Raw genomic sequence first — 9030 nt, forward strand, 5'->3', positions numbered from 1 at the left:
ATGCTCACGCTCAAGCGTATCCCATTACAGCACGGGCCAAAACCAGCAATTTCGGTCAGGTCAGCAATTTTGGTTTGGGTCAGCCTGCTGGGCAACAGGGCCCAAACCCACAGCATGACAAAGCTTACAGGACACCTTACTCTGCAAATATATAATGCGTCACTACGACACGAGCGTCCGTCATTACTGACAGACGGGGCCAGATGTAGTTATTGCCAACCACGATGAGGCAATCATAGCAATCATTTTACGGGAATCGCATGTGGGGCAGCATGTTGTGAAGAGTGAAGCAGAGAGAGAGAGAGAGAGAGAGCTGGACAGAACAGAGCGGGAAGGGAAGAGAGAGAGAGAGAGAGAGAGAGAGTGCAAAGAAGTGCTAAAATGCTTCACCCACTCAAGTATGTTTAGGAGAGAAGCCACGAGTGCAATGTGTGTTCAATTTTGTGTGTGTCTCTTAATGATAAATAACCACATTACATGAGCAGATCAGGTCTTAACTTTGAGCTGACAGCAGAAAAGATACTAGACAACTCCACAGGCCATAAACTAAGACTCTGGCTCAGATATACTCAAGGCTCAGAATACCCAGATGGAGCCGTCATAAAAGTCCCACTTCTTTACTGTAAATGCTTTCTGCAATCATGCTATACACTATAGGCTTATACACTGTCTGTAAAAGGGAGTTGTTTGGAAAAAATCTTGCATGCTTTAATATAGGCATGAGATGCACATTCAAGCTAAAAGTTTACCAACTACAAGTTGGTAAAGTGTGTGTGTGTGTGTGTGTGTGTGTGTGTGTGTTTGTTGTTTGTGCATGCGTGTGCGTGTGTGTGCTTGTGTGTGTGTGGGTGCGTGTGTAGTCTGTGAATAAAATAAAAAGTACGTATTATGTATATATAAACTTGATCAAAGAGCCATATATTCAACCATCCCATTATTACATTGAACTGTATTCTCCGTGACTCCACTATAGGTCGTTAAGCCTTACGATGGCAACCAAATACATCTGAAACAGAAGAAAAAGGCCTCCTTGACAACAGCTTAAAACAGCAATGTCGCTTTATGTAACACACATTTATGAGCGAAATCGCATATGAGTTACATGTTGTGCTTAAGTCATTTCCAGACATAGACACACTGGAAATCACTCTATATACTCCTTCGGTATAAAAGACAAGTATTTGTTTTAGAGGTGCGCCATAAGCTATTTCTCACATATTTGTGTGGCATGTTAACATTTCCTACAGTACTGTACGTGAGTCACGCATAATGTGTTAACGATGAGCACCAAAATAATAGAGGGGAATCCCTTTAGCAAAGTGTGTTGTGTTTTTGCACCGCTGATTTCGGCAATTTTTTGTTGCCTACTGTATATACCTGCCCTTCAGAGTGTGTGTTCTTCTGAACACTGCTGTTGTGGTATTTTGTCAATCACTCTTTCTCCAGAAACAACACAAACATTTTGATATGATGATTTCCAGGAGTTCAACAGAATAAGCAAACATGCGTTCTCACCCAGAGCGAGGACCTTGCTGACAAAACCAGCAATAACAAAAGGTCTGATTATAAAACAACATTGGGCGAATACAGTTTTTCTTAGATCATACTGATATATGCTCCCATGTTGACCTAGATTACTTACAACCATCTTGAAATACTCTGAAATCTGTGGCTATAAAATAGGGAAAATAAATTATGAGACAGGGAAGAGATGATTGAGCGAGTGAAATAGAAGTGGATAGACAGAAAAGAGAGAAAAAAAAGATGGAGAGATAATTTCGGAGTGATACGCGTTTGTTTTCCTGGCTTGGTGATTTGGTCGCCTTCACGCCGTCTTTGATTCTCCGCTCCCGCTTTGTTCCTCTGGGTGATTAACACATTTTGGACTGAGGTCGATTAGAAAAAAAGGCTTCTAAATCCTAATAGTTTATCTGAAAAACCCATGTTTCTATGTCAGTTGTGCTCAACCTTTTTCATGTCAAGGACCCCCATAATGATCTCTATTGGGCCACGGACCCCCATCTCAAAATATGTTGTTCCAGGGACCCCCCAGAAGCAAATATTTTAGTTAAAAATGTTCTCTCTAAAATATATTTTCAAAGATTTGCGCCACATTTTCACGACTTTTCAAAAATAGCAGACCTATACAACGCGCTATGAGCTTGTAGATCTGCTATTTTTCAATAGCTACATCATAACATAATGCTTAAAACACCAACAGGGGTTCCCGCCCAGAATGGGTTAAGACAAATAAACCAAGGGATCAGACCTAGACAGGCCCTGGAAGACAGACTGGAGGGAGGCGGGAGAGCTTTGGACAGAGAGGTATTTCAGTACGGCATTACATGTAGTCAGTAAGTGGAGTAGGTGAAGGTGAAAAGGAGGCCCGTCGACTGGACTGGTGGAAAATAATCACCCACTCTGCATCACATCATCACAGCGGTCCACACTCAAAACCCACGAGCAAAACAAGAGTGTCGATGCCACATTCTGAATGATGTAACAGACCCTTCGGGCGGTCCAGTGAGAATAATAATTGCATCGCCATGGCGATCCTTCCATCTTTCTATTTAACCATCTGCAAACGTCGACGTTTATTTGGACGGAACGCTCGTCACTGAAAAGCTATGCTAATCTTAGCTATACTGAAGTAGCTAAGGTTACTTATTTACAAGTTTTCAACCATAGCCATCATCACACTGGTTAACATACTGTCCTATAGGGCCGGCTATATGGTGTAATACGTTGGTTAGACATAGAACAGTCCGACAACACCGTCGCTCCCGACATGTGTGGCCGGTTACAACTGGCCCGGGTTAAAACGCATGCACCCGTGGCTCCGAACATGCGTGGCAGGTTAAAAACTAACCCGTGGCAGGTTCAAACTGACCCGTGGCTCCTGACATTGCGTGGCCGGTTACAACTAACCCGTGGCAGGTTAACCACTTAAGCCCCATGTATACAGTATACCGTACATTTCATCGTACGACCAATATAGTGAATATAGCCTGTTGTGTACAACCTCACAAAGTGTCGCATCATGACATACTATACAGTGTTGATTTCGTCGACTAAAACCACATGACGAACAATGTCCGTCACCAAAACATTTTTGATGGACTAGTATAGAAGAGATCCACTAGAACTAAAAGGCAAATCATTTCATGCTTGGTTGGACGCGCTGTGAGCTTGTAGAGTGGCTATTTTCAGCATGCAAGCAAGTGTAAAATCATCAATTACGACGTGATCAAGGCCCGCCAAAATACATTTTAGTCAACTGTAGATTTACACTAAGGACTATGACTAAAACTAAATAAAAATTTGCTGTCGAAATCAACACCAGTTAAAAAATCACTGCAAGCCCATGGTCTCGACTCTCGAGTGATTTTCGTCTTTAAAAAAAAAAGAAAATCAGATTTGAAAAAAGACGAAAATCACTCCGATCTTAACAACCCAGCTAACATGTCCATCTGAGCACAATTGGGTTTTGTCATGGGCTATGGGCATGGGTTCCAAGTGGGCCGTGCACCCAGTTTTCACAAAGGGCCCACCCGTGTTAGCCCATATGGACTTACGTGGGTTTCTAACTGGATCTTAGGTGGTATCCAAATGGGCCATTTTATTTCAGAACCATGTGTGCGCCACCTGTGTTTGCCTATATGGGTTTGAACTGGGATCTGATTGGGCCTTAAGTGGGTACCAGCTGGGCGAATTATATGTGACCCATGTAGGCCACACTTGTGTCCACCCTCATTGTCTTCCGTCCTGTTTCTGTTGTCACCTGCTGTCGATTGTTCATTCCTACGGATAGGATGCAGTGCGCCACATTGGCGGTTTTTCCAGTTTTCTGTAGTAGTTTCTTCAAGTGTTCAAACTTTATGACTGGATAGCATTCGATCTGTAGAGTCCTACATTACTATCTCCTACGATCAAGGGTTAGGGTTAGGGTACTGTAGCATGCTGTTTTTCATCATTTTTGAGGACGAAAATCACTCTGACACCATGGACTGCAGCGCATGGTCTGGAAGTGATTTTGTCTTTTTTCAAATCCTCGTTTTTCATCGTTTTTGACCATGGAAAAAAAAGAAAAAATAATCCTTGCTACCCATCCTTCCCACGAAAAATAAATAAATAAATAAAATAAATTCCCTACCTACTCAGCCCAAAAATGACAGCCAATTGGAAACCATTTTTTTTTTGTGTACAGTTACTATAACAATAAATGTGTAGTTGCACCACTCAGTTCACATGGGTGTGATTTTTGTACCAATTCCCACTTCCCACTGTTTTTCGTTGATATCAGATGTTTTAAAAATGTATAACCTCCAAAAATGTGCTTCTCGATTAAGCTATACATGAGTAGTATTAAGTCGATGATTGGTTCGACGTATGTCGCCGAAAAACCAGATTTTCATCTTTTTTTTTAATATATACAACCCAAAACGATCATTTTTTTACTCCAACAAGCATGCCATGCCAGTAGGTGGCGATAAGAAATATGTAACGCAATAGAAAAATGTTCTGAGCATCCGCGGTGAGCTGGTTTCCCCAATAAATCCCCCCACCCGGTAGTACCCTATGGGTAGTACGTGCAGACAGGGCTCCTCCACCTCCTCCTCCTCCTCCTCCACCTCCACCCCCACCTCCTCCTCCTCCTCCTCCTCCTCCTCCCGAACCGATTCATTTCATTATGTTGACCAGTTGAACTGTAACTGTCGATCAACTGTCTGTCTTTCTGTCTGTCTGTCTGAGACTCTGAGTGTCTGTCGTGTGTGCGTGCGTGCGTGTGTGTATGCGCGCGCATGCGTGCGGCGTGTAAATCTACACAGCTGCGAACCATTCACTCTGACGGACCAATGACCGACGGTCTAGATCCGGATACAGTAGGCGGGGCTTATGATTTAAAATGGAGCCGCACATGGTCCATAGTGTGTTTGGGGCGTAGCTGCAATAAGGTAAGGTTTCTTTGAGAACCGCATGGTTGTTGTTAGCCAACATTAACACTGTTATTGTTACAACATTAGTGTTGTTAGGACTGTTGGTTGTTTATTGTGACTCTAAAAGGACAACAATATGAGGACTGTTTTGGTACTTTTTGAGACACAAACAAATAAACAACTGGTGGAAAGTAAATAATTACATGTACTGTGGACAATATATGGTACTTTTATATTCTATCATTTGGACACTTTACTAGTTATTTTGTAGATTTGGATTATTTAAAAAAATATCCTTTTGGATACATTGCAATTTACCACTGGGCTACAACCACATTTTGGCCATTTGGAAGTAGCTGATCTACAATCTCACAAATGCATTGTGAGATTGTAGATCTGCTATTTTCAGATTTATTTTTCTTTCAAACATTTGATATGGGACATTTCTGCGTAATGAGCTACATTTTTTTAAGTGCATTTTGATGCCATACCCTTTTACTTTAGTACATAATTGTAACACAAGTAACTGTGGCTCAGACACATTCATAAGGCCACTTATGGGCCACTTCACCCCTTTTGCAACCAGATCTTATTTGAATGATTTTTGAGACAAACACTTTCCTGGGGTTTTTATGTGTTAGATATTTTAGTATTTCAAAGTGTCCATGGACTCCATGATGTCATGGACACCGGGCTCCTTCCTGAACTACAATTCCCACAATGCTTTGGTCCACTGCTCCTCCTTGTGGATAGGGGGAGGGCTGTCTTACTGAGACAACATTTAGTCCAGGAAGGAAGTGAGCCCATTGTCCATGACATCATGGACTCTTTGAAATACTAAAATATCTAAATGCATAAAAACCCCAGGAAAGTGTTTTTTGTCTCCCAAACATCATTAAAATAAGATCTGGTTGCAAAAGAGAAATGCAAGAATTTCCTAAAGATGTATTTTCTACAATGTATAAAATCTGGATAAAGAGTAATGTTGGCGTATGTTTGTGTCTTACAGGTTGATCATGTAACCTTGGATGCAGTCATCAGGAGATGGCTGGTATTGGTAATAGAGTGTCTACTCGGCTGGGCTGAAACTTATAACGGTGTCAACGAACGCTCCCTGAGATTACGAGGCGTACGGTGCTCGGGACGTATTGTGCCATACAACCTACGCGGCTCTATTAATACCGGCTATCTTCAACCGAGCGATGGAAGGCCCAACACGGTACGTACATATGGATTACATGTGGCTGTAGTAGAAACTGTAGTGACTGTTATGACTTCCAAAATGTCATCCTGTAGGCCGACAACTAATTTTCTTTTCCCCTGCCATTTCAGAAAGTGAAGCTGACTGGAGGTGTGAACTCTATGCTGTTGCCACTGCTGGGTGAACTCTATGCTGATGCCACTGCTGGGTGAACTCTATGCTGTTGCCACTGCTGGCTGCTGTTGGCAGTGAAGGTTAGTTAACCGTCTGATTCCTGCTGCTTGTTCAAGTGGGCTACATGCTACCATACCATAGGTTGTCTTTCGCGCCATGTATAATTTCACTTTGTGTGTATAATGCCAGTCCACATCACCGTTATGTGATGTTTGTGGAGGCATGTGATTTATTTAAGTCTGTCCACATCCACATCACATATGTATGTTCTCTTGTGTCTCCTTTCTCTTCTATTCTTTGGATTTAATAAAGTTATTTATTTGTTGTCATAGTTTTTAATCGCATTTTGCTTTATTTTATTTAAGTAATGTCTTTCTTCTTGCCTATCTATTGCCCTAGTTCTTCATTAGTGTTTTATGTGATGTGGAGGTGTGTGCTTTATGTCTTGTGTCATTATGGTAGCATGTAGCCCCTTAACACTGTGTTTACAGCTTACTATGCTGTAGGTCTGTGCAAACTAACAAGAGGAAGCAAATGATGGCCGCTGTGTCATTTACTTCCTTGGTTTGTGTGTGTGTTTTGTTTAGTGCTGATATTGAAGGTAAGTGAGTAGTTTATTATCCTTCACTGTTGGGCAGAAACCTTGTCCATAGTTCAACCTTTAGTAAATTAATTTCCTTACTTTGTCATGCTACAGTGTCACACACAAGTAGCAAATGGCCAATCTCATGCGGCAAAGATAATCAATTATTTAATATGTAGTATTCTGTTTTTCTAATGTATCAAACCAGTGAAGTATCAGCAAGAGCTTGTGACTAAATAATAACATTGGAACACAGATTATTATATTAATAATATTGGATCACAGTTGTTTTGGTCCATAAAAGTAACAGTTTTGGACGTACAAGGTTTCTACCCAACCTTCATCTTTTCTCTCTTCTTCTTTGCTTTAATAAATAAAGTTATTTGTTTTTGTGGTCAGAGTTTTTAATCGCATTTTGCTTTATTGTATTGTAATTTCTTATTTCTTTCTTGCCTATCTATGACACTAGTTCTTCACTAGTGTATGTGTGACTTGGGTCGTGTCTCGCGTACAGTTTCTCATTTGGAGCTGTTTCATGTAATTTACCAGTAAAGCGTCATCACGTTAGTTCACATCAGATATGAACACAGGCCTGGTATGTGATGTGCATTTATGTGTTTTTTAAAGGTGATATTTCACAGCAATTGCGGATAGCTCGTCATTCACGTCTGTTGGCATTGCGCCATACGAATTGTGTTTATTGCTGTTCATGTTGTGTACTAATGTTCATAATATTGCTGACAAATACTGGGGCGCAAAGAATGCTGCTACCTCGTATAATTTATGTCAATCGTCCACAAATGGCATAAATTGTACAGTCTTGCCCCATGTTTCCTACATGGGACAACTAGATAGAAAAATACTTGCGCCACGAAAACCTAAAGGCCAACTGCTTGGGCAGAGACCAAGAAAATCTATTTTGTTCATGTTCATAAAGCGCTCCAAGTGCTTAAGTGAAAAGTGCAGCAGCAAACATCTAGGTCATAAGACCATTGTCGGTGCTATATTATCAGATCTAATTTGTGAGTAAAGCTTCATTACGTAAGCCCACATCACCTATGAACACAGGCCCGGTATGTGATGTGTGTTTATGTCTTGTCTCATTTCACATTTGTGAGTAAGGCTTCATCATGTCATCCCACATCACATAATGAACAATAGGGTTAGGGTAGGGCTAGGTATGTGATGTTGGTTGATGTGATGTATGTCTTATAATGTGCAAGCTTCATTGCGTCACATAACATCACATTATGTGGTGTGTATTGATGTGATTTATTTATGCTGCCATTTGCAGCTAAAACTTCATCCATGCCAGTCAGTAGGCGAGGCATTGACGATGGGCCTATGACCAAACGTTTTCTGCTGCACGTTTCACTTTTAGCACTTCAGCACTTTATGAGCATGACCAAATAAGATATTCTTAGTTTATGTCTGAGGAGTTTTCTTTAAGGTATTTGTGGAGTGAGTCTTCTGGTTTTCAATTGTATAAAGACATGATCATCATTTATAGTCATGATTCAAATTGGCTATCTTTTTTTAATTATCTTGCCGCAGGAGGTCGGCAAAAGTACGTTTAAAACATATTTTGCTAAATTAAAACTAATGACTGATTTTGGACCTGTAAATTATAAAACTAAGGCACTGGTGTGGTACTCCTGGTTTACCAGAACGGGGTTCAACTCCCTGCGGTGCCCTCAATTTGTTGTATTTACATGGTTCATTTTCTTCCTTTTCATAGATGATAACCCCCAGGTTCTTTACTGTTTGTACTCCCTACAGTTGGGTCACAAGTCCAAGCCCGAAGGGACTCTTGGTCCCTTATTTTTCTCTTCTCCTAACACCAAAAATGTCAGTTCTGGCTGAACTGTGCTGTCGGTTTTCTTGAAACGTGGCAATATGGCATCCCTTTAAACCATTGGCCAATGGGTGGCGCTATATCACTCAACTGAAAATTCAAACTTTAAACGGGCATAGCTCATGAACTGCTTGACCGTGAGCAATAAAACGTTGATACCCATGTGTAGGGATGGAGCTCGATACCCCAAAAAATCCGATAAGCTTATTGAGTACCAGTTATCAATAAGCTTTGGGCTTGTTGAGCATAGTGGCCCGTTCATGTTTAAAACTAACTTTTA

This window comes from Protomyctophum bolini, assembly GCF_963924005.1.
Source record: "Protomyctophum bolini genome assembly, chromosome: 16".
In the NCBI taxonomy this organism is placed as follows: Eukaryota; Metazoa; Chordata; class Actinopteri; order Myctophiformes; family Myctophidae; genus Protomyctophum; species Protomyctophum bolini.